Source organism: Elephantulus edwardii, unplaced genomic scaffold, assembly GCF_000299155.1.
Source record: "Elephantulus edwardii isolate Elephantulus edwardi_28Jun2011 unplaced genomic scaffold, EleEdw1.0 scaffold00079, whole genome shotgun sequence".
Taxonomy (NCBI): domain Eukaryota; kingdom Metazoa; phylum Chordata; class Mammalia; order Macroscelidea; family Macroscelididae; genus Elephantulus; species Elephantulus edwardii.
In genome coordinates, this window is record NW_006399829.1 from 11,870,331 (window position 1) to 11,880,610 (window position 10,280).

Genomic DNA, 10,280 nt, shown 5'->3' on the forward strand with positions numbered 1-10,280 from the left:
TATTTCCTATTGCTTTAAGCCTTTGCCCGACAAGTCTATTATCTCAGTTCCCATGGTGATGATTTCTGCCACTTACTTTATTCTTTCCAGTGAGCTGATTTTTCCTGTCTCTGTGTACGCTGTGTGATATTTTCTAGTTGTTGTTAAAACTGAGACCTTAATATTGCAAAATGATAATTCTGAAAATCATATAATCCTCTTTCAGAGAATTTGTTATGCTGTAGTTTTAGTTTTTTTTTTAAATTGTTGAAGGATATAGCCATCTGAGTATTGTTGTTGTTGCTTTTTAGTGGCTTTTCCTATTTTTTGCAGACTGACTTAATTTTGTGTGAAAAATGAAGACTAATTCTTGGCTTGTGTTCAGTTGTTATTTGGAATATGTTTCCTTGAACTCTAGGTAAGAAAAATCTTTTTGCACATTGGTTCTGTGCTGGAGCCCTCTCTGAAACTTAGCTAACTTTGCAGTGAGCCTGCCAATCAGTAAGACATGAGGACTCCTCGGGTAACTTCTGAGCAGGTGTGTGGTTTCCTCAATTACCCACACTTTTGAAATTTTTGGAAATCTTGAGTGAATCTCCCCTATAAACTCACCTTTACCTTTACTTCTAGCTGATAGGAAAATATTAACACCGTAAAGGTGCTCTTTAGCTAGTACAAATACAAGTGGTCACAACCCTAGTTAACCACCTGTTTCCCTTCAGTTCTGTGGTCCCCTTGATTTTTTAAAAATAAATATTTTATTGTGTTAAAGGTGCAATTTTATACAGAAAATTAGGTTTCCATATAACAATATTCATGTCAATATTAGCTCACAGAGCCACAATGATCATGCAACATTTGTCCTTTTGTGACTAACTTATGTCATTCAGCATAAAATTGACCAGACTCACCCTAGTTTTGCTTCAAGAACTCATCCACATTCTCTGTCGTATTTTGCTGTGTCTATGTGCCACATCTTGGTTTTTTTGTTCATTGGCTGATAAGTACTTAGGTTGTTTCTATCTTTTTGCTATTGTGAATAATGTGCATATATAAGCCTATTGATTTTTAACACTTGCCTAATCTTTTCTTCTTCCAGCTCATTTGTTCTTAGGCATTTGGTCTTTTTAAATAATTAGTCTTTTTTAAATAATGGTTTGGCACAGGAAAATACATTTTTCATTTATTTTATCAGAATTTAAATACAAATCCAGAAGCTTAGAAGAGCCATGTAGGAGCTCACAGAAAAAGTCTCCTATCATTATCCTGAGAAGTTCTGATATAAAAATGCACAGCCTGCTAGGCTGTTAACCAAAAAAAATCAGAAGTTTGAATCTACCAGGTGCTTTAAGGGCTAAAGATGTACAGTTTTCTCTCATTAAGCTTTAAAGTCTCAAAAACTTAGTGGAGCATCATTGTGAGTTGAAAGTAACTCAGTTACAGAGGGTTATCATTATCTTATTTAGGCTATCTAATATTTTCTTTCTATTACACATGAAAGAGAAGTATAGGGTTTTGCAGAGTTTAAGAGCTTCATTTTGACCTATATTTCACATACTCCATAGTAGAAATCAATTTAATAATGACTTTTACCAAATTGTGCAGTCTGAAATTTGACCAAACATGCAATCCAGATGCATTACTGATAATTGGTGACTGGAATGCAGAAGTTGGAAACTATGAAGAAGGAATGGTAGTCAGAAAGTACAGTCCCGATGATAGAAATGAGACTGAAAATAGAATGATTGAATTTTGTATGAGTAATAGAAGACTGTTGACTATACCATGGACTGCTAGGAGAACAAACAGGTTTGTCCTGGAGAGGGTGAAGCCGGAATGCTTCTTGGAGTCAAGCATTCTGAACCTTCATCTGACATACTTTGGGCATGTTACAAGAAGGAGAGTGGAGGGATGGCACAGGAGAGGAGAGGAAGACCCTCGATGAGATGGATTGATTCTGTGATTGGGGTGGTGGGAATGAGTGTGTTTGAGATGGTGATAGGATAGAACAGCATTTAAGGCTTTTATACACAGGGTTGCTATGAGTCGCAAGTTGACTCGATGGCACACAACAACAACAACAACAACAACAACAACAACGATTTACTCATTGCAAATACTTTAAAAAAACACACACACACACACAGGGCAACTTTGCACTTGGGCCTCACTGACAGGCTGCATATTGTTCTTATGCACCGTTGAATCAGACCGACCCACAGCTAACCTTCTAGTGAGTTTTCAGAGACAGTAAATTGTGCTAAAGGAGCTTACTTATCCTTCTCCTATGGAGCAGCTGGTGGATTTAAACCGTGTACCTTTGGGACTGAAGCAGTTTCCTGTCACTGGGCCACCAGAGCTCCTACATGGACTGCGCAGGAATCAGATTGATAACATCTGTGGAAGGAATCATTGGAGAAGCTCAATATCAAGTAGTCAAAAGTCGGCTGGGGCAGACTGAATTAGACTAGCACTTATGGGCACAGATGATAAAGCTTTATCTCAAATACTTAAGAAAGGCTATTTCTTGGAGAAGGACATCATGCTTGGAGAGGTGAAGGGTCATTGAAAGAGAGAAAAACCTTCAACCAGATGGATCGACACAGTGACTGGTACAATAGGCAAGAGTAAGTCAGAGTTAATGAGGATGACATAGGATACAACAAGGTTCAGATGGCTATTCAATGGATCTCTATGAGTCATACTCAACTTGATGGCACCTAACAACAGATACATAGAAAGAAACAAAGAGCCAAAGAGCTAGGATGTAATTTTAAAGAAAAAGGTAACCCACACCATGGTGATCTCATTTGTTTCCTATGCATGTGAAAGTTGGCGACGAAAAAGAAAAATTGAATCAATGCCTTGAAATTACAATGTTGGGGAAGAAGATTGAATATAATAGTGGATAAGGAGCTGTCCTGCCAATCCCAAGGCACATGGTTCAAATCCATGGAAGAAAAGTGGACCATCGACTCCTGCCTGTGATAATACACTGGAGAGTCAGCTGTGGATTGGTTCTGACTCAATGGTAAACACTAACAGCAACACAGACAAAAGAACAAACAAATCTGTCATTCTGTCTTGGAGAGAGTGAAACCAGAGTGCGCTATATGGGCAAAGGTAGTAACATTTCATCTCACATGCTCTGGAAATTTTATTGGAGGGGGGCAGGTCTAAGAAGAGGACATCATAACTGGGGGGAAAAGAGAGTCAAAGATAGACAGAAAGGCCTTCAATGAGATAAATTAGCACAGTAACTTCAGAGATGAATTATGCAAAGTAGAGATTATAAGGATGGCTTAGGACTGAGCAAAATTTTAATCTATTTTACATGGTGTCGCTACAAGTGAGAGTCAACTGAATGTCACCTAGCAACAACATCAACATAGTAGGAATGGACCTGGACATTTGCATCTGCTTTTCTTGGGGTTTTCTCTCAGCACTAGATGCCTATCTTCTAGCCTGACCCCTGCTGACCCTGTTCATAGATAAAATGTTTTGCTGAGCAATCGCTGCTTATGAATATTTCTTAGAAAAGGCTGCAATGTTTGTTTTGTTGTGTGTGTGTCTGTGTGTTTTCAATTGTGTGCAAGTATAATGGAAAAAGAAATGTGAAATTGTTTTCTGAGTAAGCTAAGTTTACATTCTTACTGGAAAGAGTTTTTTCCTCTGGGGCTGCTCTTGCCACGCTCAATTGAAAACTAGAAAACTGCTTTGAGAAATTTTTGCCGGTGTTTCGGAATGTAATGAAAAACAACTGCTCTCCTTGCATCAAAACATATAGAGAGTTGGAACCGACATCAGCGCACAATCCGGGAGAGGTGGGGAGGAATGGTTTACATAAATTGAAGGAAATACAGCAGTTAGATTGTGGTGGAGGAAAATACATTTTATTGATTCAAAAAAGGAAAAGAATCTGATATTCTACTGTAGAATGAATTTCTATTTCACCTACGCTAATGCCAAAAGAGAAAAAGGAGTAACTTTTAAAGTGACAACCTATCCTGGACTCTCAAATCCAGAACTAAGTAGTACATGCATTAACCCATTTAATGATGGTAAATATCCATGATGGAGATATCACTATTCTTTCTCACTGGCATTGAGCCAGAACTGCTCATAGCTGACTCTCCAGTGGCTTTTTTGAGGCCATAAATGGCATGGGAGGAGATTACCCATATTTCTTTTGTGGTGGATTCGAACTGCCATAAAGGCACTGCTTTGGGGTTAACAAAGCAATTCCCTACATGTTACATCACTAGAGCGCCCTATATATAACTGTGTTGTTGTTGCCATTAAGTACTGTTGAGTCGACTATGACTCCTTAGAGACGCTGTGAACAACAGGTCTGAAACTTGCCCTGTCCTGTGCTATCCTCGCTGTCTCTAATATATGCGAGATTCGATAATGTATCTTACTGAGACTCTTCTCTTTCTCTTACCCTCCACCCTTCCCAGCATAATGTATTTTTCCAGTGACTGGCCCCTCCTGACAGCTATATAACTATGTTGTTGTTGTTTTAAGTACTGTTGAGCCAGAAGCAACTCTTAGGTGACCCTCCAAGGAGATTTCCAGAGGCTCAAAATCATATGGAAGATTACTTATCTTTTTCCCATGGAGCAGTTTGTGGATTCTAACCACCTGCCTTTGTGCTGGTAGTACAACTCCTTACCACTAAGCCACCAGAACTCCAAACCATACAACTATGCTGTTAGGTGCCACTGAGTTGCCTATGACTCATAGTAACCCTATGAACAATAGCTCTGAACCTTGGACTATTCTGAGCCAACCTCACCATCTCTGACACACCAGCCCCCATTTCCACAGTTACTGTGTCATTCTTTCTCATCCAGAGTCTCCCTCTTCTGCTCTGACCATCTACCTTTCCAAATATGATGTTCTTTTCCAAGGACTGGTCCCTGCTGACAGCATGCCCAAAGCATGTGAGACAAAGTTTCAAAATACTTGCCTCCAAGGAGCAAGCAACCTGGTTTCACCTTCTGCAGGACCTGTTTGTTCTCTTGGCAGTGTAGGGCATGTTCAATACTCCTCTTCAACTCACAACTCATAGACAATAACCATTCTTCTTTTGTCATCCATAGTCACTGTTTAGATCTCAGATGCTTAGCAAGCAATTGAGAAGACCATGGCCTGGATCAGGCAAACCTTAGTCTTTAGACTGTCATTGTGGCTCTTTAGCTATAACTATAGTACTACATTTGTAAAATGGGCTATATAACTTATTGTTGTTGTTGTGTACCATTGGGTCAGAATCAGTCCATAGCTGATCCTCTAGTTGGTTTTCAGAGGCAGTAAATTAGATGGGAGTTGATTGCTCATGTTTCTACCACAGAGGAGCTCGTGGATTTGAACAGTGTATCTGAATTGGCAGGACAATTCCTTACCACCAAGTCACCAGAGACACAATCCATACTGAAGGCTGCATTCCTTGATCTTCTGCAAAGAGTATTTCAAGTCCTCCTCACTTTCAGTGAGCAAAGTATATCATCTGCATAATGCAAGTTATTGATGAACCTCCCTCCAATCCTGATGCCACACTCCTCTTCATAGATCTAGTCCAGCTTCATAGAGTCCATCTTCTCAGCATAGAAAGAGATCAGTTGGCCTAGTGGAGAGAAAGTGATACTACCAAGCCAAAGGTGGGTGACTCTAATCCGCAACCCTCAGGCCTGGCTTTAATTGTTTTTGGTGAAACATTCTTCTAGGTCATATAGCCCTGGTCTGTCCACTTGCTGTACAAGAGGTAACTCGTGGTTGCTGGGAAGCTGAACACTGTGACACTGATGTGTCAAATGCGATAATGGTTACCCATGGTGGACAGTGTTTGGTGGAGCTCCCCTATTAAAACAAGCTTGGAAGCAAGAGTGGCATACACTTCCAAAATAGTTTGCCTTTGGAAGACCTATGGACTTGGAGAAGTGATGAAAGTTATACAAGTGTCCTGGTCTTCTGTTCATAGGGTCACCTGCTACTCGACAGCACTTAACAACAACAACATACAGATTGAACAGGTATGGAGATAGAATACAGCCCTGATGCACTCTCTTTCCAATTCCAAACCATGCAGTGCTCCCTTGCTCCATTCACACAACAGTCTCCTGGCCCAGGAGTAGGTTCTGCACAAGCATAATTAAGTGCTCTGGCATTCCCATTCTTCTCAATGTCAGCCACACTTGTCATGATCCACTCAGTCAAATGCCTTTGCATAGTCAATAAGCACAAATAGGCAATCTTCTGGTATTCCTTTCAGCCAGGATCCATCTGACATCAGCAATGATATCCCTTACGCTACTGGTCTCTTCTAAATCCCACTTGAACTTGTGGCAGTCCCCGATCTATGTACTATTACAGCCATTTATTCTCCAACCTCCCCGCCCCCCCACCACCACCACAGGCCCCACGATGAAGCAGGTCAGCTACAGGCCCTTTAATGAGGCTCTGGGATCACACAGGTTGGCCACATGCCTTGGAAGGAGACAGGTGGGCCACAGTAGCAGACCACAGCCAGAGCTGTTCCTTTCACAGCATTCGGACCTCAGTCCCTCTGAAGGGATAGAGTCTCCTCACTGATGTCATCCTTGGTGATGATAGAGATCTTGAGCGCATCCCCTGTGCACACATCCCACTCTGAAGCAGAGATAAAGACATCTTGCAGCAGACACAGGGCCCTGTCCAGGGACAGCAGGACAGCTCCACATTCTGCATGTTCTTAAAACCAACCTGGTTGCCCAGCAGCAGCTGCAGCATCGCTCCAGCCAAGGCGCTGACCTTGAAGGAGTCCCTCTGGTAGGAACTCACTGGGTCAAAGATGTACACAGCTCCTTTCCCTTCTTCGTCCAGTCCGCCAATGATGTTGTAGACGTAGTAGGGGAAGAAGAGTCGCGAGTAGAGGATGGTGGAAAGCACGGCAGCAATGGCTCCCGTTGTCATGGCCTTGTTCCTGGAGTGTTTATACATCTTCAGTCTTGCTTCAGTGATCTTGGTAAGCTTGAGACAATCACCATGGAAACCACTGCACCCGATGACTGTTTTGTCTGTTAGTTCGTAGCACTGTGGAATGTCCCGGAAGTGAATTGAGAATCCTTCATTCAGTCGAGTGTCAGAAGCAACAATTGAAAAGTCTTCTCCAGCAATTGCCGATACAATACCTCCGTTAAAGGTGTAGGGCGAAAGCGCTGCTGCACGGCCTGCAGGTTCTCGCCATTTTTAAATGATCTTCAGCGGTATTTTGCTTGCATGTGATATCAATGATATTGTTCGATAATTTCCACATTCAGTTGGATCACTCTTCTTGGGAAGAGGAACAAATATAAACCTTTTCCAATTCGTTGGCCAGACAGCTGTCCTCCAAATTTTCTGGCATAGATTGGTAAGAGCATCCAGGGCTGCATATGTTAATTGAAACATGTCAATTGGTATCCCATAGATTCCTGGGGCCTTGTTTTTTGCCAATGCCTTCAATGCAGCTTCCATTTCCTCTTTCATTACCATTGGCTCCTGTTCATACGGTACTTTCTGAAATTTTTCAGTGTCAAACAATTCTTTCTGGTACAGTGACTCTGTGTATTCCCTCCATCTTCTTTTGATGCTTTCTGGGTCATTCACTATATTGTCCATAGCATCTTTAAATACTGCAACAAAATGCTTAATTTTTTCCCCCCGTTTTTTCAGTTTGAGACATGCGTAGTTTATTCTCCAATCCCAAATCTCCACACATTCCATTATAATACCTTGCTTTGTCCTCCCGGGCTCCTCTTTGAAACAGTCTGTTCAGCTTTCATTTAGACATGTTTTCCTTTCGATTTGGCTTCTTGACACTCCAACGTAAACTTTAGAGTCTCTTCTGACACACGTTTTTATTAAGGAATCAAGGAAGATAAAGGAATACAGCCTTCAGTATGGATTGTGTTTTAATATCAAAGAAACAAAGATTCTAACCACTGGACCAATAGGCAGTGTTATGATGGATGTAGAAGAGATGGAAACTGTCAACACAACAGCTTTATCTTGCTTGGATCCACAATTAACACTGTTGGTAGGAGCAGTCAGGAAATAAGGAGGCATATTCCACTGAGAAAATCTGCAGTTAGGGACCTTCTCAATTATTCACGAGTAGTGATGTCAGTTTGAGGACCAAGGACCATAGTCTTTCCTATTACTAGCTATGCATCCGAGACCTGGACTATGAATAAGGATGACAGAAAAATAATTGACACTTTTGAGCTGTGGTGTTGGAGAAGAGCACTGAACATCCCATGGACAGCAAAGAGAATGAACAGATATGTCTTGGAGAGGATACAACTGGAATGCTATTTGGAGGCAAGGATGATAAGGCTTCATTTCACATACTTTGGACATATTGCTGGGAGGTGGGACATATTCCTTGGAGAGTGACACGATGTTGGGAAGGGCAAAGGGTTGGGGAAGGAGAGGAAGACCCTCAGCCAGGTGGATTGACATGGTGACTGCTGCAATGGGCTCTTGTGTGTCAGGAAGTGTGTGGATGGCACGGGACAGGACTAGGTTCCGATTTTTTGTTTATAAGTTTGCTAGGAGTTGTACTCAACTCGACAGCACCTAACAACAACAACAAGTCACTAGTGCTCCCTGTATAACTAACTATAGTACTATATTTATAAAATTTAAATAAAGAGGCTAAGCAATAAAAGTTAAATAAAAGAGCTACTACATTTATACAATTTATATAAAATGGCTGAGTAACTTAAGGTAACAAAACTAGTAAATGACCATTAAGATGCTGTGTTCTGCAGCTCAGTTTCTTCTTTAGGAGTGAAGGACTTATACTTGCAGATGCTGGATGTGTGACTAATGGACGATCCTCTTGGAGAATTACATTGCCTGAAGAGGTTCTCTTCACCTGAATGCGTGCCCACTTCTAGGCCAACTCAGAGGCAATGACTGATGGGCATAGGGTACAAAGCCACAACTCACTCATGCGGTGTCAGGGTAATTCTTAAGGGACATTGCTGCTTTAGAATCAACCAAGAAGTTGAGGAAGGCTTTAGCTGGGACTATGTTGTAATCTAACTTTTCCCTCTGTTTAATCTTGCTTCTTTCATTGTCCTTTTAAAGTGGTTGATTTCAGGAGAATTTCTGATCAAGCTCTTTACTTTGAGCCTTGATTCTTAGTTAGCTTCCCACAGAATCCACACTGAGAAGTTTTTGTTGTTGTTGTTATGTGCCTTTGAGTCCCTTGCAACTCATAGTGACCCTATGTACAATAGCCCTGAAATCTGCTCTATCCTGTGCCAACCTTACTGTCTCTGACACACTTACCTTTATTACCCCAGTCACTGAATCAATTCAACTCATTGAGGGTCTTCCTCTCTTGTGCTGTCCCTTCATCCTTTTAAGCATGATGTCCCTCTCCAAAGACTTGTCCCTCCTTGCAACATGCTCAAATTGTGTCAGACAAAGCCTCAGAATCCTTGCCTCAAAGAGCAACCTGATTTCACCCTCTCCACGATGAAACCTGTTTGTTCTCCTGGCAGTCCATAGTATGTTCAATACTTTTCTCCAGCACCACAGCTCAAAGGCATCAATTCTCTATCATGCCTAGTCATTGTCCAGCTTTCTGACACATAGCAATTAATTGCAAAGACTATGGCCTGGATCGGGTGCACCTTAGTCTCCAGATTGACATAGTTACTCTTCAGTACTCTGGAGAGGTCTCCAAGAACAAATTTTCCCAGTGGAATTAATATTTTAATTTCCTGGCTGCTGATATCAAGAGTGTTGACTGTGGAACCACACAAACTAAAGCTCTCAATCTCTTCACCATCTATCATAATGCTGCCAATCTACCCAGTGGTGAGAATCTTTGTTTTCTTGATGTTGTGCTTCAATTCATATAGAAGGCTGAAGTCCTTGACCTTCTGCAGCAAGCGTTTCAAATCCTCTTCAGTTCAGAAGCTAAAATTTTAACTTAGGCCATATACTTCTGTGCTTAACCAATGCATTGTACTGCCTATCAAGAGAGGTGAAATTGTTAAAACTATAAGGAACTTTAAAAAGAAACAAAAACAAACCCTAAAAAAAAAGCCCAACAAAATCTAGAAGGGATTTTAAAGAACAGATAAACCAAACTGCCTGAAAATAAAAATGTTATTTGAAAATATAATGTCTTGCCCCAAGTAGATAGTTTCTATTTGTTGAGGGAGGGTTTATATAAATGAATAGAGAATGGGAAACTAGAAGGACTTCTCCACCCCATCTTGGGGGGAGGGATTGCATAACAATGAGGGAGTTTTTCTTTT

The 10,280-nt window shown here is 41.2% G+C and overlaps 1 pseudogene; it reads right to left on the reverse strand.

The window, feature by feature from the left end:
* Positions 1-6,538: 6,538 nt before the first annotated feature.
* LOC102859309 lies at positions 6,539-8,959 on the reverse strand (annotated as a pseudogene).
* Positions 8,960-10,280: the final 1,321 nt, after the last annotated feature.